The 25,992-nt window shown below is 34.8% G+C and overlaps 1 pseudogene; it reads right to left on the bottom strand.

Annotated features, from left to right (window-relative positions):
* Positions 1-1,536: 1,536 nt before the first annotated feature.
* LOC149565434 (uncharacterized) overlaps positions 1,537-25,992 on the bottom strand; it is a 59,267-nt pseudogene continuing 34,811 nt past the window's right edge.

Raw genomic sequence — 25,992 nt, 5'->3', positions numbered from 1 at the left:
AATACAATTGCTAAAGAGTATTAGAAAACCTTGACCTAACTACAACATACAACTTATCTTGCAGATCTCAAATCACTTCTCAGCTCATACTCTTGCCCGGCCTTCAATCTCTGCAACTCTGATAACTTGTCCTCCTTTAAAGCTTAGTCTCCTTGAGTCTCCATGCTCAATGTACCAGTGCAATCATCTCTTCATAACCACTTGTAAAAGCAAAGCCTCTATTCTCTTCCTTCTCCTAGATATCTCCTCATTGACACCCTTCTAACCACTTCACAGATTTGGCTCTTCAGTAGCAATAGTATCAGTAGCTCTTTGCTTCTTGGTCTATGACTCCTTAAATAGAAGTCTTGGAGTTCCTTTTCCCACTCAATTCTTCCATTCTTTAATTTCAATTTGCATGGATTATGTAGGATTCATTGCATCTAACCCATATTTTGTTTCCTCTAGAAACTTCTTGAATAATCCTTTAGAATTCGCTCAAAAATAGTTTACATAGGATTATGTGTCACTAGCTCATCATCCTTATCTTCCCATTCATTCACAAAATTCAAGACGACTACTTTTTCGGCTTAGATTTGGTGAATCTTCATCATTTGAAATAATGCAGCAGCTTGGAACTATTGAAATATTGGTGCTCGGCACATACTGTGTTACTCGGCATCAACTATGTTTTTCCTAATGTCTGGTACTTGAACATCACTTGGCCTCAAGAATTTTTTGATGCTCAGCACCTAAATATCACTTGGCACACACTAGAATTTCTTTTTAGTCGGCTTCAACTGAGGATTTTCTCAGCTTCAACTAACTTGTTCAGCACCCATTAATGATCTTAGTTTAAGCTTTGCATTCATCCTTGTTACAACTTCTTCCTCCAATGTTTCTAAGTGTGACCAACCTCTGTATCTTTGAGTATGTTATCAATACATCATTTAACCATTGTCTTAATTGATCCTTGCACTTCATTACAATATCATAACTCAACATTTCCTTTAGGTTCTCTTGTTACATCTTGTTGATCAAATCCTCTTCATCAATCAACTAAGTGATAGTACTTGGATCTTATAAGCAAATGTCATTCCTACAAATAGAAAGTTTGACATCAATGACAAAACAATGATTGAAAACAAAAATCTTCTTTCTGTGCAACAATCTCCCTCTTTGATCTTCAACAATAATCTTTTCAATCAGATTTCCAACACATATTCATTACAAAAATCATGTTCACAATTGAATAGTGCTTTTTAGTGAGTTTTTAAATTGCATCTACTTCCCACTTGTGTGTTAATCTCCAACAAAGCATTGCATACATATTCAAGTTGTAGAATAATATGAATTAAAAACACAGACATCCAATGAAATGATCATACAAATAGCTATTGAAATTTCCCTAGTAGCAAGGCACATTTCCCATCTTTTTAATTTCAAATCAAATGCAAGTCCTAACTTGGAGGAAAACCAAAGTACGCAAATAGGAACCACAATTAAATATGGAACCACTATAGATAAAAAGATAATATTCATACACATAAATGTCTATCAAATCTCTTTCTCAATCTACATGGTGCTATGATTAATTTTGTACTCGTTCTCAATATAGGCTTTTACCCTATGAAGAACCATTTCAGCATTTGCATCTGCCAAAATCCTCACATGGCATGCGAGTAAGACTTTCCCAACTGCAATGGCCCAAATATGTAGTTCATGCACTGTTAAAACACTAGGAATTGAACACAACCCTTCTTTAAGCTCCCTAGCATCTATCTCACGGGGTGTACTCTCCATCAAAACCTCCAATGCACTTCTCAAAATCTTTATAGTGGTTCCTAGTACAACTAATGAGAAGAAAAGTGTACATATCAAATCAATAATTTGCAATTGGGGATATATCCAAATGATTTCTCCTCCAATCATGACACCAATTCTTTGAATCAAATCCCCCAAAACATGAAGGTAGGTAGCTTGCACATTTATATTAAACCCTAAATGACCATCTTTCTCTTTCCCTACCACATCACGATTCAAAGTAACACTATCCCCCTCTGAATGGGCATTATGATCATGAGTTGAATGCTTGACCCCTTCTACATCATGAAGCAAAGGTTCAAATAGGTTAATTTTTTCATGGTCATGTTGACCATGTTCATGAGCATTGCATTCATTGACATCTTTGTGATTATGGGCATGTTTATGAGCATGCTTAACTTTAGGATTATGGTCGTGCTTAGCCTTCTCAACATGATCATGCTCGTGATTATGATGATCATGCCCTTTACTATGAATGTGGCCATGACTATGATCATGATCATGGCCATGACCAAGCAAGAAAATCATGATAATATTTACAACAAGTCCAACTATAGCAATAGCAAAAATAAGGGCACCATGAACTTGTTGGGTGTTTGTTTTGCATGAGGTCAATGGTAGGAATCCATAGTGTAATTCCTCTCTTGAAAAAAAAATCTTTTAAGGATCTACTCCAAGGTTCAGTGTTCATCTTGGGACATGCCAAAATCTGCTCAGTAGAAGATAAATGTGAGTGTTCACAAGGAGGCCTTTGCTGGTTCTAAAAACTCTTTTATCTTGGAATCGAAGTAAAATCTGTTCGCTATCTCAAAATATCACACCTAAAGAACAATATTTTTTTATTTTCTATTTTTTCAATGAATGCAATTTTAATAATGCAACTAATATGAGGTCATATTTTAACAGGGGGTTAACAAAGAAAATAACGAAATTGAAAGCAAAATAACATGAAAATTGAAATAACATGAAATTGAAATTCCTAAATGGACATAAGCCACAGAACACAACACGCTGCGAGTTAAACCTTTGAAGAAATTGGTAGGAAACCAATGAAAATAGGAGTAGCACTTCCTAAAATCCACTGATGCAATCGTCAGTGAGAATTTTTATCAAATTGAATGATATTTCACTCTTCATCAAATTGCAACGCCACGGAAAGTGCGCTCATGTGAGACAAAAAGCTATGTAGACACAATCGGGTGATCTCTTCTCAAGCTCGTTATGTCAATGAAATTCATATATCTATAGCAAATACTAGAGCTAAAAGATCACACAACCAGAAACAACGCAATAAACCTTTGGCTCAATCACAATCTCATGAATAAAATTCACAAAATAATGACACATTTAGGCAAGAATAACTACACTTCGAATGCTAGCACCAAAAGCATAACTTTATTGCATAATAATGGCAGCCCTTGTTACATTTTACAATGGGGTATTTATAAGAAATCATATCCTCAATTTTTGTTGAGAGTGAGAGATATCTTGATGCAATAAAATGCTTTTAAAACATTTAAACAAACTGATAATCTAACTGTTGCTTAGAGGGACTCCATCCATATTTTATTCATTAATTGGATGCATGAGCCCTTTACATGTCAAAAACAATGAAAGCATGAGAGAGAAAGTAGGAGGAAGCCATCAGTCCAAGTAGAAGTGCATGGAGACACCAAAAATAGAAGTTGCCCCTTCACTAGGCATGTGTCGGAGTTAAACTGCTATTAGAATGCATTCTTGATGCATGGAAAGTGCTATTTTTGGAACTGGCAATCAACTGTCGGTGCACCTCTAAATTACAAACCTGCGGACCTCGACTGGGTCAAAAATCTCAAAATTTTACTAAGTGTCAAAATTGAAATTCTAGCATCTGGGTTTTGCTCATCTTTATCCTAAAGATATGTTTAGATGTTTGCCCTTGAATTTCTCTATAATCTCAGTAATCTTAGCAGCATTGAAAAGATCCAAAGCCTCATACTTTTCTTTGACCCTTTGTCTGTAGTTGTCCACCTCAATTGGAGTTTCTGTAAAATTTTTGAGTTTGGTGTCCAACTCTAACAGTGCTTCCTCTGTCTTGAAGGCTTTTTTGATGTCTTCATCACTGGATACTTCCTCTAAATTCTTTTTGAAATTCTCCACAACTACCTCAACTGGTAAAAGCTTCTCTCATTCTTCATCTTCAAAAATGTACAAGCATGCTTCACTATACAACTTTAATGCTTCCAAAATTTGCTCTCGAGCTTGGTCCTTGAGCCTATGTATCTCATCATGCAATGTTTCGGAGGAAGAAATTCCTCCAAAATCATGAAAGATGATTTTTTTGGCCAAAAACTTTCGATAGAAAGTACTCATATAGTTTCTATCGAAACTCCTAGTTTCGATCGAAACTAGGTAAACAAAAAAAAGGGTCCTAAATAGTTTCGATCGAAACTATTTAGGACAAAAAAATCAGCCTAAATAGTTTCGATAGAAACTATTTAATTCTATCAAAACTAAATATTAATAGTTTCTATCAAAACTATCTAAAAAAATTTGATAGAAAGTTAGTTTCTATCAAAACTAGAAAACTAGATGTCTTTTGCAAATTCTATAATAGTTTCAGTTGTTTTCATGGCTTCTAGGCTCAATTACCAAGTCCAGATGGAGCACTGAAATCATGTCATTTTTCATGATAGAATAGCTCTGAATGAGCTTTCTAATGACTATGAATTTGCTACATTTTGAATTTTTTAGGTATACGTTTTTGCACATGAATTGAATAGAGGTTTGTTATAAAAAATAAATCTCTATATCAAACACTCATGGAAAAATAGTAACTAAGAGAAAAAAAAAATTGAAAAATAACTACGGTCTTCATATTCAAGTCCTCTATCAATCAAAAAAAGAAATTTTGAAATTAGGTAAATATATAATAAGTTACATGTGTCAAAAGACATGTATGTCCAGATTCATGTTAGGTCAACTTTAAATGCTAATAAAATATGGAATACTAAGGATAAAAACATCAGATCACCTCTATGGTTTTGGTATGGATGTTAACAAATTAAATTTGAAAGAATCACATTGATATCTATTGTAGAAAAAAAGTTATGTGTGTCAAAAACAATGTCACTTTTTAAAAATCAGTTTTTTGATAACATACTAGTTTTCATGAGAGAAACAATAATTCAATCAAATCAAGTCAAATTTTTTTTTTTTAAATATATTTAGATTTTACATAGAAAATCCTAAAAGACTCTAGTTTACTTCATCTTCAAATTCGTAACCGTTAAATGGAAATTTGCATGTGAAAGTGAATTTTTTCTTGAAAATTTATAGTTCAATGTCAGTTTAGGCAAAAAAGTGTAACCCACTATTGTGGGTTCACCCATCTACAATCTTTTATATCCAATCATCTATCATGTCTAACTCTTCTCCAATATATACATCAATCAGAATGTGATACCTTTTCCCTTTTATGGCCTGTAGAGTTTGTAAATCCTTGCTCCATACCCGTACCTCATCCATAATATTGAAGTCCTGCCTCAGAATTGCCACGATCTTATCAACATTCTCTTGTGTAGCATGCAATAACTTTAGACTTCTTGTGATTATAGTGACACCCCTATCCTCAATGTTGTCTCGCTAATCCTGACAAGCTCTCCAAAATGGATTGAGCCGTACACCTTTCCCTTCTCTAAGAATGGTATTCAAAGTCTCCTCGGGGCATTCAGAATCAAGAGGACCAATAACTTCAGCTAAATATCCCTTTAAGATCTCAACTTTCCTTCGAAGTTTTTTGATTTTAATCTCATCCTATTCCATACAATTGAGAACCTCCTTGACTCCCATAGTCATCATCTATTGGGAATTATCTCGTGTAGGCTTTCCTAACATGATATATTTCACTTCATAGTCCTAAAGGCTAACAACTTCTTCATCTGTACCTTTCATAGGGTGAGCCACTTGTGCAAATAAGTCTTGGTTTCGGGTAGTAGTAATGAATGCAAATGGCATTGCATCATGTAATGGAGAGTCAGGCTTGTTCAAAATCTCTGCAATGTCACAATATCATCCTCTGAAGCAAGGAATTGATGTTTAGCACTTCTCATTATTTCTTTCTGAAACCATCTTGGGATATGTCTTTCTATAACCTTGGCTCTAGATGATGAAGGGATGTGTTCAACTACCTCCTTCCCTCTATTTCTCTTGCTTAGAGTCTCCTATTGTGATGGTTCTTCTTCTGTAGTCTCATTTTCTGTAGATCCTATAGTTTGATCCTCAACTTCCTGAGAAGGTTGTTGTATACATTCTACTACCCATGCCTCTTTTGATGGCTCATCAGTAATCCTTGGTTCTGGTTCTCCTTGTAATGATGATTCCTTCTGAACATGTTCTCCTAAACTTGAAGGTGGAGGTGTCACTGAAACCTTATCTACCATCATAACCTGAGGTGAAGATGGGGGAGTTGGGTGAGGACCTTATGTCTCAGGTGGCATCTGCGTCCAATCTTGTTATTGAAGTTCACCTGTAGGAGTATCTCTAATCTTATATCCAACCAATTCTATACCCACTAGCATGAAATCAAAATTAGGGATGGAGAGAACATCATCACCTAGCTCCCTTTGCTCATTCACCCATCATTATACTTCATCTTTCGAAGAAGAGATTTCTACCATTTCAACTTGGGTGGGTGGTGGGGTATTTATGACACTCTTCCTTCTTTCCAATTTTGTGGCTTTGGCCAGTCGATTTCTCCTTTATAGAGGCACTTGCTCCTCCACTTCATCTGACTCGATTTCCCCTTCATCTAATTCTTCCTCGGGAATGGTTTCAGGAATAGATGGATTAGGCACTAATCTTTTACGAACTCTTTACCTCTTGTTCATTCTAACCTTGATCCTCTTTTTCTTCTACGGAACCATAGGAGAAATGAGCTCTTCATGCACTAGATGAATGGATGTCTCTGGAATTTCTCCCTCTTCTTGTTGACTTGACAAAATAGGATGCAATGGAAAATCAACCTGGATATGAGAAATTCTAGAGTCTTGGGGCTCCTGGGGAGTAGATTCCTGTCACTACAAAGGGGCTTGTTCTTCAACATGCTCTACTTGAATCCTCTAAGGAGAGGCTTTCTTCATCTTTTCCTTCTTCTTCTCTGAAGGATGGTAGTATCCCACTAGATGATCAAGTTGGTAGACTATTTTTGGCCTAATAGGAGACTAGAGCACAAAGATAGGAACTGTGACTTTCTTCCCCTTTACCCTTTATGGGCAAGCATGTGCATGGAATATCACTGTATCTGTAATTGGATCAAGTGGAAAGGGTTTCTTGATCCAAGTCTTTGTCACTCTGATGACATGTCTCGCTCAATGATTAATATCATCTCCTTCCCCTCTATCAATTTATGCATTCAGGATGGATCTCTCGCCAACTTTATCTATAATAAATAGGGGATCCAGTAGCTCTTGTGAGTCCTGTAGCCTTATCTCATCTGGGATGGTCAAATGGAGAGCCTTTTTCGCTAAATACAAAGTCATTCTACAATAGTCTCTAATATGCACATCATAGTCATTTGTGGCATTCATCCAATGATCTTCAATGGCATCCTCATGGTAGAACTCTTTTCCTGCCAGGTTTTGCACTTTACCAACATTGTCGAAGAATGGCCAGGGAGAGTTATATTCTTCAAGAGGATAATTCTCCCATTCCCACTCAAAAGTTAGGATATCCTACTTTCTCTTACCTGGTATTCTCCTATTACAAAAGGCCAATCCCAACAAGGCCTCTGTTGTTTTTTGATCCTCTCATAAGCTGACTTAATCTGCCAGCAAATTTTCATTAAAACCAACTTGTCACTTGGGTACCTTGGGAGTTTCTTTGGATTGATGGATGCACCACCAACCTAAATGTATGTGCATGTCTAAAACTAGATGAAATATGCACCAAGATCTATGATTTGCGTCTTGGCTTCATCAAACAACCTCTTCTCGTAATCCCCTTCAATGAATCAAATAATGGAAAAGATGAAGGCATCGTTCACAATTTTGTACTCCTTGCTTTGCGATGAGAGCTTCTTTTTCACTAGCTAAGGATAGACTATATATGGCCATGCATTAGGATCCTACATACTGCCCTTCTTGTATAACTCAAGATAGTTGGTGGCCCTTGCTGCAAGTAGATATACCACATAAGAAGTCATATAAAACTTCTTCTTGTCCTTTACTGTCCGCAATTGGTCACACAAGTTCTCACTAAGTGTAGTGGCCCAATCCAGTGGCATCTTTGTGTGTCTGATGGTCTTAATCAAGTTGACCATGAATGGAGCAAGATGACTTGTTGCAGGCAATCCCATAACTCTGCTTAGGAGAATGATTGAATATCCAATGTCATCCTTCATGTATCCTTGAGTCATATCCACTTTGCTGATTGTCTTCCCCCAAGGTGGTTTCTCAATGAAGTATAAGGAATATATGATGTCGATAGCCTCCTGGTAATGATCCTTATGCCACCTCTCAGCTGCTTCATATGAAAGCCTGATGAACTAATCGGCTCTAGGTAGATGAAAAACCCTCTTGATATTATCAGGTCATAGATCCAAGACCACTTCCACAATGATGTTATTTACCACCCTTTCATCGGGAAAAAAATGCCAAGATAGGGTCATAATTAATTTAGCTGACTGCACGGTCCCGAGATGTGATGTTGCATTTACTAATCCAGAATGGATTAAGGCGGATCTCAAGGATGATCTTTCAATTGGATTGTTACAAACTCTCAAGAACTCTCCCAAGTCTATGTGGCCAAGTTCTGTGTCTTTGATCTCAGAGTATTCATTGTGCAACTATGATTTCGAGGTTATGCCTTGGAACTTATACACAACTAGTTTTGCTACTGATCTGGATGTAGACGCCATCTAATTATATTACCTGTGCATCATGGGAAAAAAACTATGATTAGATATTGGAAAAAAAAATGAAAAAGAAAGAAGAAAAAAGTCCCCCTAGAGAACTTATTTATTTGTTTTTTTTTTTTTTTAAATTCATTTAAGAGCGCATGGATAGGCATGCACCACTTGCAAGGGCATTTGTGTGCGCCACTCATGCAATGGCACGAGCAGCGTGCGCGCCCTAAAAGGGGTGTGGCCAAGTGTACTGCCCCATGCACACACCCCAAAAGGGGCATGGCATGGCCACCGCGATGGTGCCGCATGCACATGCACCCCAAAAGGGTTGCGCGACACACGGCGCCGCTCAAGCATGATCGCTGTAGCATGTGCCTTGAGGGAACATCGCGCTACACACCCAAAAGGGCACAGCGCTCAAGCGCAAGGCGCAGGGTAGTGCGCAGCATGAAAAAAAAGGGGCAGGGGGTGCATTACCTGTCCCTCCTTGCTCTTTAGAAAAATGAGCAAGAAGGGGAGGGAGGGTTTTATAACCCCCTCTCCCTTTTGCAAAGTGCGTCGTGCCTCTATGTGCGTGCACTAGATGATGATTTTATTTATTTATTTATTTTTTGGTTTTTCTAATTTTTATTTTTTAAAAAAAAATTTGACTCTAAGGCTCCTAACTAAATTTTCTTCCCTCGACTCCCAAACTATGAGTCCGGGAGTCAAAAAAAGTAGGGAACACAATAGAACTGAAACCTTATCATGAAGCAATAGCACACAATCTGCTTACAGTCTACTCAAGTTATCTCATAAAATATGCACAACCAACACAAGATATGAGCAAAATACATAAAATAAAGAGTAAGGATATTGATCTAGAAATGTAAAATGGAACTCACTAAAGATATTCTTAGTCCAAAATGAAAAATACCTAAACTGTAGTCTTCTATAAATGTATTCCCTGATCAGCAATAGCAAACACTCACAAAGGGTGGGTGAATGCACAAAGGGCAGGTTTCAGTGGGTGAACATAGACAAAAGCACACTGAGCATCTTGAAGCATTATCTTTGTTCCCCACTTAGCCACTACAAAAAATTTAGTGTTCAAACATTTTACCTCTAAAAGCTCCCCCAAAAATTTTCTCCCTTTTTTTGGTTATGAACCCACGTTGGTTGAAATTTTGACAACTCGAGCATAAACCCCTAGTTTTGTCAAAATTTTGACCAACATGAGGATAAAAACTTAAAAAAACATGAGATGATAGGCCAATATGGCCTTTGGTCAAAAATTTTGGTCGAAAATGACCCCCAAATGTACTAGTGTAAACTAGAGAAGATGGTTGCCAAGCATCAATAGTTACGTACTATCAAGACTCTATAGAAGAGATTTGTAAACCATCAGCAGTCTATCAAGCATCATGCTACAGGAGTCAAGTCACATAATGTGACTACTAACTTGTAGATAGAAGGAACCAAGAAACAACCAAAGATAATAAGAGATGATGAACATGCAAAATCTAGTGAACAATAGTAAGAGGGACCAAGATCTAAACCTGTATTGGAAAAGTACATGAGAAGACATCTTGCACAAGAACAAATTATTGGAGATTAATATTAAGGATTCACGAAAAGAAGAAGACTGGAAAATGGCATATGCTTATTGTGTGAGTTTGAGCCTAAATCTATCAAAGATTCTTTGAAGAATTAAGATTGGATCAAGGAAATGAATTAAGCGATTGAACAAATTGAGAAGAGAAAAGCATGAACATTGGTATACAAACCTAAAGAAAAAAATATGATTGGTACAAATGGATGTTCAAAAACAAGCTGAATGAAAAAGGTGAACTCACAAGGAACAAGGAAAGGCTGGTTTGTAAAGGATATGCACAAGAGGAATGGGTTGATTATGGAAAAATATTTTCCCCAATCACAAGGTTGAAAGGAGTTAGAACTTTTCTTGCATATGTTGCTTACAAAGGATTCAAAATGTACCAAATGGATGTAAAATCTACATTTTTAAATGGAATTCTAGAGGAAGAAGTCTTCATTGAGCAACTTGATGGATTTATTGATCTAAACAAAAGGTATATGGTATGTAAGTTACACAAAGCTTTATATAGTTTGAAGCAAGCCCCTAGAAAATAGTATGAATGGTTACATAATGTTGAGTTGTCATTTTAAACGATGTTGAATGACAGGAATCCTTTCAAATTTCTCTCTTGAAAAGCTAATTGGGGATCTACTCCAAGGTTTTGGCTGATCTTGTGACCTACTGAAATCTACTCAATTGAACATAAATGTTTGATCTTGTTGGTTCTGAACAATTTTGGACAGTTTGTTTGATATGTTGTTGTTTGAAACAAGTAACCACAAAAGATATATATTTTTTATTTTATTTTTTAATGATGAATGCAATTCATCGATGTAACTATATGAATTCTTATTTTAACCAAGTGTTAGAAAATCAAATAACAAAGATAAGGTCATGAGAGATTTAAAGCACATAACTTGAAAGGGAAATTCCTAATAGACATAAACCATAGTAACAACACGTGTGTGAGTTAAATCATCAAAAAGATCAAGTAGGAAACCAATGAAAATAGGAGAAGCACTTCTGCAATTCCACCAATGCAATCATCGATGGGAATATTAATATGAACTAAAAGATGTTTCATGTCTCATTGAATTGAAAGGCCATGAAAAGTGTGCTCAAATGAGACAAGATGCTATGCAAAAACAACGATGATCCTTTCTCCAACTTGGTACGTCAGCAAAATTTGTTAACACAAGGCAAACACCAGAACTAAAAGTTTGCACAATAAGACCATTAGCTCAATTATTATTCATGAACATGCATTCAAAAAAATAACACACTTTGGCAAGAATAACTACACTCAGAATGAGAGAACCAATAGAATATATTATTGCATCAAAATAATGGTTTGGAGTACATATTACATCCCATTATTTATAAGAAACCATCTCCTCTTTTTGTGTTGAGAATCAGAACTCTTAAAGTGTAAATACATGCTAAAAACTAATTTAAAAAATCTAATTATATACAAACTGACTCTCTAAATGGTGCTAAGTAGGTCTCCACCCCTATTTATATTCATTGATGGGTGCATGAACCTTTACATGACACAAAAGAATAAAATAATGATAATATAAGAAGAATACAGCCACAAGATAATGTAGGAGTCTCTAGAAGCTCTAAAAATGGAAGCTTGGCCTTCTCTAGGTATTTTTGAGAGTTGAACTACCATCAAAATGTGTTTTCGGTGCATGGAAAGATCTAAATTAGGAACTGAAAGTTAACTATCAGCACATTACTTATTCTTCAAATTGTTGGTGCACCTCTATGAAAAGCACACCTACACACCTTGATGGTAGGTTCCAAAAATCCCAAAAAAATTATAAGTGTCACAACTACATTTCCAGCATCTGGGTTCTCTTCTCCTTTAGACCAAAATGATGTTTGGATGTTTGCTCTTGAATTTCTCTATTATCTCTATTACTTGGAAAGATTCTGGAAAATCCAAAGCTCTATATTTATCCTTTACTAATTGTCAATAGTTACTTACTTTGATCTAGGTATCTACAAAATCTTCAAGCTTTGTATCTAGCTCCAGTAACACCTCTTTAATTTTGAATGCTTGTCTTGTTTCTTCATATAAAAAAGCATTCTCGAGTGTTTCTCAGAATTGTTGGACTACTTCTTGAGTCACATTGAGCTTAGTCTTTAACTTATCTTCAAAAATCTCAAGGCAAGAAGCGTTGTAGTACCTCTCTGCTTCCAAACTTTACTCTTGAGTTTCTAATGCAGGAGCATCCTAAATGTAAGAGCAATCTTGCATCACCAAAAAATATTTTATTTTTAGTCTTTTCTATTTTAATAAGGACTAGTAGACAGGGTGGTTACTATTTATGGGAACTTGTTATTTTTACTAAGTTTCTCATATGAGCTCAAAATGTTCTCATTTTCTACATGAAGGTTCATTTTAGAGTTATAATGCTACTATAAAAATCTCATTGCTCTAGCTTAAGAATCAAGGAAGTTATTGCAGATTTTTAGTGGAAACATTTGTAGAAAAATCTTCAGGCTCACTGTTGGAGGCCTTAGACTACCCAGATGAGGTTCAAAAACTAGATAAAAGGGTGCTTGCATAGTTTTGAGCCTATAAATTAGGAGCTAGCATTTCTGAAAAGTGGCTATAATAGCCAATTGAAGCAACGGTTTGAGAGTTATGGCCTTCCAAAGTTGGGCTACTCAAACTTTCTAAAATAATTGTCAAAGATGTATTTGGCCAACTCTATATGTATTGTTAAAGTCTATTGACCCTAGGTATTAAGTTTTTATGTCTAGAACCTTCTATGGTGGCATAAAATTATCTATTTAAGAAAGGCCCAAACATTGTCTAGAATAGCTCTAGGTGGTAGTTTGCCACTTAGTCTTGCATATTACAGTAATGAAGGCACCCATGTGGGTTGGAATATTGTACTTGTGAATTCTATAATTTTGCATTTGCGGTGCAAATAAGAAGTCCATTTTTTTCTCACATTTGATGTTGTTTCTTTATTTCTCTTATGTGTTTATGGTATTAAGGGGGAACACCCTTCATCAACTGGTATCAGAGCTAGATTTCTAGAGTGTTTGGATAGATCACCAACTGTGAGGTAGTTTGCACCAAGACCATTGTTTGAGTTGAGTGTGTAAAAAGATCGCCAATTGTATTGTAGTTTGCACTAGGGTTTCAATGGAAGCGTGAAAATGCATCCACGAAGACAGTGTGGTAGAAGAGTTGTAGGTGGTACACTTTATAATTTTAGAGCCCTCCAAAGACAAATGAAAGTATTGGAAGAAAAAAATTGTAGAGGAATAAATCTTCTCATTAGAGATGAAAGCAAGGATGAGGATGAAGTAGAAGAAAATTCCAAAGCAGGAGCAGTTCTAAACCCAAAGGAAGAGAGGCCTTTTAGGGTCATCTTTAAGATTGGAAAAAGACCTAAATTTGAGGTTCCTACATTTTTATGAAATCTTAACCCAAAGGAGTTGATTGATTGGATCAATGAATTGGAGGAGTACTTTGAGTATGAAGATATTTATGATTCTAATAGGGTCAAGTTTGTGAAGGCGAAACTAAAGGGACATGTAAAGATCTGGTGACAGGAGGTTCAGTTGGAGTGAAATAGAAAGGAAAAGGAAAAAATCACTAGATGGAATCAAATGATAGCTAAACTAAGGTGACAATTCATTCTTATGGATTATGAGCTTGATCTGTTGAATAAAGTGCAAGGGTTGAAGTAAGCAGGAAAATCTATTCAAGATTATACTAAAAAGTTCTACTAAGTTCTCATTAGAATTAGCCATACAAAAGTTGATAAGGAGAAAGTGGCCTGTTATCTTAATGGGTTAAGGCCAAGTATTCAGAATGAGTTGAATTTGGTTTGAATGAATAGTATTGAGGAGGCATACCAGTTTGCTCTGAGAGTTGAGAAAAAATTGAGCAAGAAATTTGACAACAAGAATAGTGGAAGAGGTCATGGTGGAGGATCTGGAGGACGATCTTATGGAAGCCATAATGATGACCAAAAGAACAAGGATGAGGTTGGAATTAGTAGTTAGAACCAAAAGGGTAACAATTCCAATCATTTCCATGATCAAAATAATAGAGATCAAAGAGAAAGAGGCAAAGGACAAGGATATGGAAGAGGAGGCTTCTATGGGAAGTGTTTTCACTATGGAGAAGAAGAGCATAGAGCATTTGAATGTACCTAGCACCAAGGAAGGACAGATCAAAGAATAGAAGGCTAGGCTAGAATTGCACATATTGATGAAGATGCTAAAAGAGGAGAAATCTTAGTTAACAGAAGAGTCCTACTAAGTGGTGAGAATGAACCTGATCAAAGAAAGAGCTTCTTTTGTACAAGGTGCATATGTGAAGATAATCTTGGATACAATTGATTAATTGTGTGTTGTCTTTGATGTTACACAAATTTCATATCATTATTAGTTAGTGTATGTCGATCTCACTCAAATAGTGAAGATAGTTTTCTATGTGTACTGAGCATTTCTATTTAGAAGATAGTGTCTACCAAGTTCACTCGGGTGTTGAAGGAAAGTCTGTAGAAGATGAGTGTTAACTGAGCTCACTTGGTTAATGAAGGAAATGTTGGATTGAATCAATACTAACTAAGTTCACTTAGTTACCAAAGGAATTTACTAATTTTTAGTATTAATCAAGCTTCACTTGGTCAACATAGGGAAATTGTTTCTAAGTTAGTGTCTACCGAGCTAGGTCAGCTAACAAAGAATTTTCTTATTTTGGCATATTAAGATTAATTGATTGGTTCTAGCTAACTAAGATGATGAATGATAATGATTCTAAGTTGTATTCCAGATTACTTGACAAAAGGAAAGATATAAGTATAAGGTCAAATTATGCGATAATGTCTAATATAGAAGAAGTAATGAAGATTTGAGAATTTCTCTAAGGAAGCAAATCTAAAGATAAGAAGGATGTGTTTGAGGATCTGAAAGGATGCATTCAATCAAGAAGGATCAAGTACAAGCTAGAATAGAGATTTTTAATTAGTAATTCAATTGCATCTAAATTAGGTGATCTCATTGTTACTCTCTAACCATTGTAGCAGTGATCTAAAACCTCTTAACATAGTTGGCTTAACAGCTATTTGCAAATCCTCTAATAAGGTGGCAATTCTGTTGAATTGTCTAAAGACCTCTGACAAGGCCACTCCTAACAAGGTGATTAAATCCTTTAACATGGTCACACCTAAAAATGTGTTTTTTAACCTTTAAAAAGGTTGTCTCCTAATAGGGCTCACTTCAGAAGAGTGAAAATTAGTAACTAGTTGCAATTGGTGGTTTTTCCCAGATTGGGTTTCCAAGTTAAATCTTGGTACCAAATGTGTTCATGTTATTTCATTTATGCTTAAAAATTAATTTAAATTAATTATAGTCACTAATAACATCTTATGATCTTCAAAACTAGTTCATTACCGAGTATATTCAGTATTTACCTAGTTACAACATTTTATGTGTGTTTACCAAGCATCAACAGTATTTAGCTTTCAGAGTTTATTTTGTACTGACATCTAAGGGATCTAAGATTTATTTTTGTAGTGATTGATTCACCCCTCCCCTCTCATTTACTCCTCTTATATTTCCAAAAATTGGTATCAAGTCTATTTTGGTGCTTGTAGAGAAGGTTTCAAGGACCTAAGCTAAAGATCAGGATGTCTTACAAAAGAGAGATTCCCAATTTGCACAAAGACAATTTTGTAGCATGGCAAGGACTTATGAGATTACATCTAGCTACTATCAATGATTTTGGTTGCAAATATCTTGACATATAATACAAAACTCCCACTAGAACACTATCAGTTGAAGATATTGCTGAAAAGAAGAATCATAACATAATGATGATTGATATTGTATCTGCTCTTAGTTATGTTGAATTTGATGAGGTAAAAGACTATCAAACTGCTCATGAAATGTGGACCAAACTAAAAGATATCTATGGAGGAGATGGCAATGTAAGAAGAGTCAAAGAATAAAGTCTTAGAGGACAATTTGACCAAATGAGAATGAGAGAAGATGAAAACATTGCAAAATATGTGGAAAGAATCAAGGCCAGTGTAAGTGCAATCAAAGCATCTGGAGAAGACATTCAAGAGACAAGTATTGTAAGCAAGTTACTCATAACTCTTCTTCCTATATATGCAATTAGAGTGTCTACTATTCAAGAAATGAGATGTGATCCAAATAAAAAATTAACCTTGGATGCTCTAGTTAGAAGACTGATAGCTTTTGAAGTAGACAACTATGATAACTATGTTCTTGTCTCAAAAAATATTGAGTCTAAATTTGAAGCCCAACTCTCACGTAAGGAAAAGAGCAAGAAATCAAAAGCCAATCAATTAGGAAGTGAGGAAAAAATTGAAGAAATTTCTGACAGTGATCTTGAAATTGTTGAAGCCCTACTTGCAAAGAAATATTTTAAAGGCAGAGGAAAGTACAAAGGTAAAATTTCTCTAATCTACTTTTCTTGTGAAGAAGTTGGTCATATTGCTACTAGGTGTTCTAACAGACAAAGCGAGGATGAAAAAAAAGTGACAAGCACAAAGACAAGAAGGAATTCAAAAATCACAAGAACTACAGGGACAAAGGTAAGAAAACTTGTTTTATGGCTAAAGATTCTGATAATAGTGAAGATGAAATGGTATATATTTCTATAAAAGATAAGTCTGATGATGAAGGAGATAAGATGGCACTTATCTCTCATGTTAGCAAAAATGGTACATGAATTATTGACAGTGGGTGCTCGCACCATATGATTGTAGATAAAACAAAGTTTAAACATTTTGAACATTATGATATAGGAAGTGTAAGATTTGGTAACAATGAACCTTGTTGCATAAAAGAAAAAAGTTGTATCTCATTAACCAATGAACTTATATGTGACAATGCTTATTGGGTTGAAGGAATAAAACATAATCTACTGAGTGTGGCAAAATTGAACAACATTGGATTCAAGGTAGAATTCATGAATGGCAAGGCGAAACTGGTAGTTGACAAAGGAAATATGGTTGGATTTGGAAAACAAACAAAAGGTAATCTATTTTATCTTGATCTTAGTGAATGTTCATGTTTTATTTCTCAAGTAGAAGAAAGTTGGTTATGACACAAAAGACTATGTCAAGTAAACTTTGATAATTTGGTTAAGATAAGAAAACATAAAAGAGTAAGAGGCATTCTTATTTTGAACAAACCTAATGTGGTTTTATGCAAGAATTTCCAAATTGGTAAGATGGGAAAGACTAGTTTCAAGAGAAAAAAAATATTAGTCAGAAGAAGTTTTAGAAATTTTAAATACTAACTTATGTGGACCTATTGGAATAGAGAGTTACAGTGGAGAAAAGTTCTCAATTCTTTTTGTTGATGACTATTCTAGAATGATGACTATGATGTATCTAAAAGAAAAATCAGAAGCTTTTGAAAAATTCAAATGGTATCTAAAAAGAGTAGAAAAAGAAACTAGAAAGAGATTGAAATGCTTAAGATTGGACAAAGGTGATGAATTCATCTCCAATGAATTCCATAATTTTTGCATTGAAAGAGGAATCAAAAGACAAGTATCAACCCCTGGTACACCTCATCAGAATGGTATAGTTGAAAGAAGAAATAGATCTATCATGGATTGTGCAAAGACATTGATGATAGAAAAAAATATTGCAATTAAATATTGGAAGGAAGCTATCAACATTGTAGTCCATACATTGAAAAGAGTTCAATTGAAGAAATACTCAAACAAAACTCCCTATGAACTATGGTATGGCTACAAACCTAATCTGAGTTATTTGAAAATATTTGGTAGAAAATGTTATATCTTGAAAGAGTCTAGAAAAGGAAAATTTGATGTCAAAGGTGATGAAGGCATATTTATACATTACTCCTGCAGAAGCAAAGCATACAAATGTTTGAATTTTTCTACTCATAAAATCATAGAAAGTGCACATGTCAGAATTGATGAGTTTACAAAAAAGAGTGAAAAAGAAAGCAACAAAGAGCCATAGGATTATAGAAGATTCATTTACCATGAACCTGATACCCTACCAAATCCATCTATAATAAAGGAGACTTAACCTATTGAGTTTCCAAAAAATCCAATAGTTACTAAGCTGCAAACAATGTAACCCAAGTTATACTCTGAAGGACCTGAGTCACAATCAAAAGCTATCGAGCTAGTCCAAACCAAGAGCCCAAGTCATAGGCAAAGAGACCTGAGCTTGATACTGAATTTCATGATGAAAATAGTGGAACCCATATCAAATCCAAAGAACCTGTATTAGCAAAATATGTCAGAAGGCATCATGCTCTTGATCAAATCATTAGAGACAAATCTGATGGAATAATGACAAGAAGAAAATTGAAAGGTACATGTTTGCTTGCTTAATTTGAACCAAGGAATAGTAGAGATATATTAGATAATAAAAGTTGGGTTGAAGGAATGAATAAAGAGATAGAACAGATAGACAAGAACCAAACTTGGACTCTTGTTCCTAGACCCAAGGATAAAAATGTAATTGGCACAAAGTGGGTGTTCGGAAACAAGTTGAATGAAGATGGAAAAGTATCTAGAAACAAAGAAAGATTTGTATGTAAAGGCTATTCTCAAGAAGAAGGTATTGATTATGGTGAGACTTTTTCCCTTTTTGCAAGATTAGAAAGTGTTAGAACCTTACTTGCATATGCAGCTCACAAAGGATTTAAGGTGTATCAAATGGATGTCAAATCTGCATTCTTGAATGGAATTCTTGATGAGGAAGTCTACATTGAGCTACCAAAAGGTTTTGTAGATCCTAACAAAAGAGATATGGTCTGCAAATTACAAAAAGCATTATATGGTCTCAAGAAAGCTCCCAAAGCTTGGTATGAAAGATTACATAACTATTTGATATAGATTGGCTTTCAAAAAAAAATGATAACAGTAGTCTATATATCAAAAAAGGACCAAACAAGAAGATTATGTTGGCTAAAATATTTTTTGATGACATATTATTCATAGGAAATGATGACTTGTGCAAAGGATTTTTAGAAGAAATGAGCAAGGAATTTGAGATGTCTATGTTTGGAGAGATAAAATTCTTTGTTGGATTACAAATTCAACAGAAGAAAGATGGTGTCTATATCACTCAATCCAAATACATCAAGTAGATACTAAAGAAATTTGGAATGGAAGATTCAAGACTAGTTGGAACCCCTATGTCCACTAGACATAAGCTCTCCAAGAATGATGATTCCAAAGAAGTAGGTTAGACCACATACCAATCAATGACTGGAAAATTGCAGTATGTAGTACATACAAGGCCTGACATTGCATTAGCACTTGGTATGGTGGCAAGATTCTCAACAAATCCTAGAAAAAATCACATGATAGCAATCAAGAGAATCATGAGATATCTAAAAGGTACTAAAGACTATGGCTTATGGTACAAACTCAAAGGCAATCTAGACTTTAAGGTGTTTACTAATGCTGATTGGGCAAGAAGTATTAATGAGAGAAAGAGCACTAGTGTTTGAGCATTCTTTCTTGGTAAAAGACTAGTGTCTTGGATGAGTAAGAAATAAAATTGTATCTCTCAATCCACAACAGAGGCAAAATATGTGGCAGCAATAGTTAATTGTTCTATTATTGTTTGGTTCAAACAACTATTGGAAGGAATGAAAATAGAGATCAAGGATCTAGTAGTCATATATTGTAATAACAACAGTGCAATCAATATATCAAAGGACCCAGTGATGCATACCAAAACAAAGCACATTGCTATAAAATATCATTTCTTTAGAGAATTGGTGCAGGATAAAGAAGTCAGATTGGAATATGTAAACACAAAAGAGAAAATTGTAGACATATTCACCAAACCATTACCTAAGGATGCATTTTTGTATCTAAGAGGTAAGAAAAGGGTCATTCCCCTATCTGAAGTTCACTAAATGAATTTTAGTGATGCATCAACCAGAACAAGTTGAAGATCAATTTGTTGATGTAGTATTGATAAGGGCATATTGCAAATGAATCAGTACTTAAGGTACATTGATCTCATTAGAATTGTTGTGTTTGGCATGTGTTGTCAAGAAGGGAGAAGTTTATTATCATATCTCACAGAAATTTTTTTTATTACAAAGAAAGAAAAGTTTGTTGTAAGAGGGAGAATTCTGCTATCATAGAAACTTTATGAAGAGATATCAAAGAGGGAGAATGAACTTGGTAGAAGTTTTTGTAGACAAAAGTTTTTACTATAGAGGGAGAAACTGAAGAGTTCAAACTAATAGAGGGAGTTCTCTGAATCTAAAATTTCATTATGTTATAAAATGTTGTGTTGTCATCAATGCCAGAGGGGGAGATTGTTGGATACAATTGATTAATTGTGTGTTGTCTTTGATGTCACACAAATTTCATATCATTATCAGTCAGTGTATGCTGAGATCACTCAGATAGTGAAGAGATTTTTTTGTGTCTACTGAGCATTCTTGTTTAGAAGACAGTGTATACTGAGTTCATTTTAGGCGTCAAAGGAAAGTCTACAAAAGATGAGTGTTAATCGAACTCACTTGGTTAATAAAATAAATGTTAGATGGAATCAATACTAACCAAGTTCACTCGGTTACCAAAGGAATTTTCCAGTTTGCAGTATTAATCGAGCTTCACTTGGTCAACACAGGAAAATTATTTCTAAGTTAGTGTTTACCAAGCTAGGTCAGCTAACGAAGGATTTTGTTATTATGGCATATTAAGATTAATTGATTAATTATAGCTGATTGAGATTATGAATGTTAATGATTCTAAGTTGTATTCTAGTCAACTTGACAAAAGGAAAGATATAAGTATAAGATCAAGTTGTGGGATAATGTGTGATATAGAAGAAGTAATGAAGATTTGAGAATTCCTCTAAGGAAGTGAATCTGAAGATAAGAAGGATGTGTTTTAGGAATTGAAAGGATACATTCAATCAGGAAGGATCAAGTACAAGCCAAAATAGAGATCTATAATCAGCAATTCAGTTGCATCTAAATTAGGCCATCTCATTGTTACTCTCTAACCATATTAGCAATGATCTAAAATCTCTTAATAGAGTTAGTTTAACATCTATTTGTAAATCCTCTAATAAGGTAGTAGTTTACTTGAATCATTTAAAGACCTCTAATAAGGCCACTCCTAATAGGGTGATTAAATCCTTTAACAGGGTCACACCTAATAGTGTGTTTTGTAACCTTTAATAGGACTGGCTCTTAATAGGGTGGCTCACTTCAAAAAAGTGAAAATCAGTAACTAGTTGCAATTGATGATTTTTCTCAAATTGGGTTTCCACATTAAATCTTATGTTATTTATTTTATGCTTGAAAATTAAGTTAAAGTAATTATAAACACTAATAACATCTTAAGATCTGCAGAGCTAGTTCATTACCAACTATATTCATTATTTACCAAGTTATAGCATTTTATGGGTGTTTGTATAGCATTAGTAGTATTCAAATTTCAAATTTCATTTTGTACTAACATTTAAGGGATTTGGGATTTATTTTTGTAGTAACTAATCCACCGCTCCCCTCTCAGTTACTCCTCTTATATTTCCAATAGATAAGTGTTGTGATGTGATCATTGATGGTGGAAGTGCTGACAATTTGGTGTCAGAAATGATGGTCACAAAGTTGAAGTTGAAGAGACAAAAACACTTGCATCCATATCATATTGCTTAGGTGTAAGATGAATACAAGGTCATGGTCAATGAGCAGTGTTAAGTGAATTTCAAGATCAAAAGCTACCAAAATGAGGTACTATGTGATATAATACCTATGGACATATGTCATATGTTGTTGGGTAGGCCATGATAGTTTGATAGGCATGTTGTACACAATGGGTGAGAAAATACCTACACTCTGACCAAGGATGGAGTAAAACATAAGTTGAAGCCATTGAAGGAGAAAAAAACAAGGTATGTAGTGCTTCCATAATATGTTTTGTTGATGGAAAAGAGTTTCTTAAAGGTATGAAGCGTGAACATATGTGTTTTTCCATAATTCCTAAAGATAGTAAAGAAGAAGTTGAGGAGGCACCTGTAGAAGTTGTATATATGTTGAGAGATTTTTTTGATATTGTATTAGATAATGTACCTGATGGATTGTCTCCAATGAGGAATATTAGTCACCGGATGGATTTGGTTCTAGGATCTAGTTTTCCAAATAAAGAAGCACACAGAATGACACTAGTAGAAAGTAAAGAATTGAACAGGAAAGTTCATGAGTTATTGAAAAAGAAATTGATTAGAGAGAGTTTGAGTACATGTGTTATACCAATCGTACTAGCACCAAATAATAATGGATAATGGAGGATGTACACAAATTCTTGTGCTATCAACAAGATCACAATCAAGTTTAGATTTCCATTGCCAAGGATGGAAGATATTATGGATTGTTTAAGTGGAGCTGAGTATTTCACAGAGATAGATATGAAGAGTGGGTACCATCAAATTTTTATCAGAGAAGATGATGAGTGGAAGACTACTTTAAAGACAAAAGAAGGATTGTATGAGTGGTTAGTCATGCCTTTTAGGCTAACCAATGCATCAAGCACTTTCATGTGGCTCATGAATGAGGTACTAAAGGAGTTTCTGGGTAAGATTGTCACTATTTACCTAGATGATATTTTGATCTTTAGTAAGACATTGGAGGAGCACTTGATTCATACTCACAAGGTGTTTGATAAGTTTAGGGAAGAAAAGTTGTTGATAAACCTGAAGAAGTGCAGTTTTGTAAAGGAGTTGGTGTACCTAGGATTTGTAGTGTCAATAGAAGATCTAAAAATGGATCTAGAGAAAGTGAAGGCTATCCTTGAATGGCTTACTCCAAGAAGTGTGACAGAGGAATTTTAAGCTATAGTTCAAGCATTGAAGAAGTGGAGACACTATCTTCTTCCTAAAGAGTTTGTTTTGTATATTGATCATCAAGCTTTGCAATATTTGAATTGTCAAGGAAAATTAAACTAAAGGCATTTGAGGTGGTTTAAGTTTTTGTAGAGTTATACATTTTTTTTGAAACACAAGAGTGGAAAGTTTAATAGAGTTGCAAATTCTCTTAATAGAAGACAACTTTTGCTAATAGAAATGCAAATAGAGGTGGTTGGGTTTAAGGAACTCAACACTTTATATCCAAATGATCCTAATTTTGGTGAAGTGTGGAAGGCTTTTACAAAACCTATTACACTTGATAGGAAAAAGTGGTTGGATTTCATGATCCAGGATAGTATGTTGTTGAAAGGAAGTTGGTTCTACATTCCTAGAAGTTCAATGAGAGAGAATCTCATCAAGGAGAAGCATAGTGGAGGATTGGTTGGACATTTTGGAAAAGATAAAACCATAGCTTTCATTGCTGAGAATTATTATTGGCCACACTTGTAGCGAGATGTGAAGAAGTTTGTACAAAGTTGTCGAGTATCTCAAATGACAAAAGGAGTGAAGTAGAATACAAGATTGTATCAACCATTACCTATACCAGAGAATCCATGGGAGGATGTTAGCATAGATTTTATTCTTGGATTACTCAGGATGCAGCATGGGCATGATTCTATTTTTTTGGTGGTTGAAAGGTTTTCAAAGATGGCATATTTTATTCCTTGCAAGAAGACTAGTGATGTTGTTCATCTGGCAGAGTTATTTTTCACAGAAGTGGTGAGACTACATGGTCTACCCAAAGAGTATAGTTTCAGATTGAGATACCAAATTTTTTGAGTATTTATGGCATACACTATGGAAGAAGTTGAAGACACATTTGAAGTCTAGTTCATCACATCATCCACAGACTGATGGATAGACATAAGTTGTGAATTGCAGTTTGGGAAACTTGTTGAGATGTTTGGTTGGAGACAAGCAAAAAGGATGGGATCTGATTTAACCATAGGTAGAATTTGCATATAATAATTATGTCAAAAAAAGTACTATTAAATAACCATTCCAAATTGTATATGAGATTAGTCCTAGAAATGCAGTTGAATTGAGGTAGTTGAATAAAGTAGAGATAAGTAATTTTGAAGCAGAAGAATTTGCTAAACATTTGAAGAAAATCCATGAGCAGGTGAGGAAGGACATCATAAAGATGAATACATAGTATAAGGCTAAGGAATATGTGAAAATGAGGTATAAGGAATTTTATATTGGAGATGAAGTCATGGTTCATTTGAGAAAGGAGCATTTCCAATAGGTACATATAATAAGTTGAAGATGAAGAAGTTTGGATCTTGCAAGATAGTGAAAAGGCATGATTTTGGAAATGCTTATAAAGTTGAGTTTCTTGTTGAGTTGAATATTTGACTAGTATTTAATATTTTAGATTTTATAGAGTATTATGAAGGAGGTGATAGGGATGAAGTCATAGAAGAGCAGTAGAGTATTCAGCAGCTAGTTTGGCTACAAAGGAGATTGAGAAGATACTAGACAGTCATGTTGGCAAAAGTACAAGGAATAGAACTTATGCAGAATACCTAGTCAAATGGAAAGGGAGGCCAATAGAGGATTCATCATGGCTAGCAAGCGAGGAGGTTAATCATCTTGGTTTTCTTCTGAACACCCAAGACATGATGGAGTCACTTCTCAAATTACCCCTGGTGTCTGATGTAGGATGTGTAAAAGCAATCTTGCATCACCCAAAAATATTTTATTTTCAGCCTTTTCTATTTTAATAAGGACTAGTAGACAAGGTGGTTACTATTTGTGGGAACTTGCTATTTTTAGTAAGTTTCTCATACAAGCTCAGAATATTGTCATTTTCTAAATGAAGGTTCATTTTAGGGTTATAAGGCTACCATAAAATTTTCATTGCTCCAACTTAAGTATTAGAGAAGTTATTGCAGATTTTTTTATGGAAGAATTTGTAGAAAAATCTTCAAGCTCACTTTTGGAGGACTTAGAGTGCCTGGATGAGATCTGAAAACTCAACATAAGGCATTTATGCATTTTCAAGTATGTAGATCAAGATTTGATGTTTCTGAAAAGTGGTTATAATAAACAATCGGAGGAATGATTTGAGAGTTATGGCCTTTCAAAGTGTTAGAAATGTCTTAGAATAACTGAGATGGGGGCGAATCAGTTATTCAAGGTCCAAATGTCCAATTAAAAAAATTTCATCAAGTAAAGTGAGACCATTAAACTATTCATGCATCCAAGCTTAAACTTTTCCTACTTAGCAAGTTACTGTAAATCAACATGCAAGAATAACACATGAAGAATCAACACATAACATAGTGATTTACATGGAAACCCAATTTGGGAAAAACCACCAATAACATGCTACTCAATTCTCACTCTTCTGAAGTGATGCCCTGTGAAAGGCCTACTCTATTAAAGGCTACAACACACTATTAAATCTGACCCAGTTACAGGATTTAACCACCCTATTAGAAGTGGGCCAAGTTAGGGGACTTTAGAACATTCACTTGGAATGCCACCTTGTTAAAGGATTTATAAATGGCTATTAAACCAACCTAAGTCCATAGAATTTTTACCCTAGCTTGCACAATTATTAGAGAGTAACAACAAGGGCTTTTGACCTGATACAACTCACAACTTAATTTGCAGATTTCATATCACAATTTAGCTCTTCACAATTTTCTTTTCTTTCAGTCCCTACAGTTCTAATAGCTTGTCCTCCTTTCAATCTTTTTCTCCTTAAGTCTCCATGCTCAATGTACCAGTGCAATCTCCTATATGAACACTTATCAAAGCAGAGTCTCTATGTTGTGCTCTTC

The sequence above is a fragment of the Cupressus sempervirens genome, chromosome 3 (assembly GCF_028749045.1).
Source record: "Cupressus sempervirens isolate cs-2001-9-10 chromosome 3, ASM2874904v1, whole genome shotgun sequence".
NCBI classification, from domain to species: domain Eukaryota; kingdom Viridiplantae; phylum Streptophyta; class Pinopsida; order Cupressales; family Cupressaceae; genus Cupressus; species Cupressus sempervirens.
Note: the sequence above shows the minus strand (reverse complement) of the source record. Positions and strands in the feature narration are given on the sequence as shown.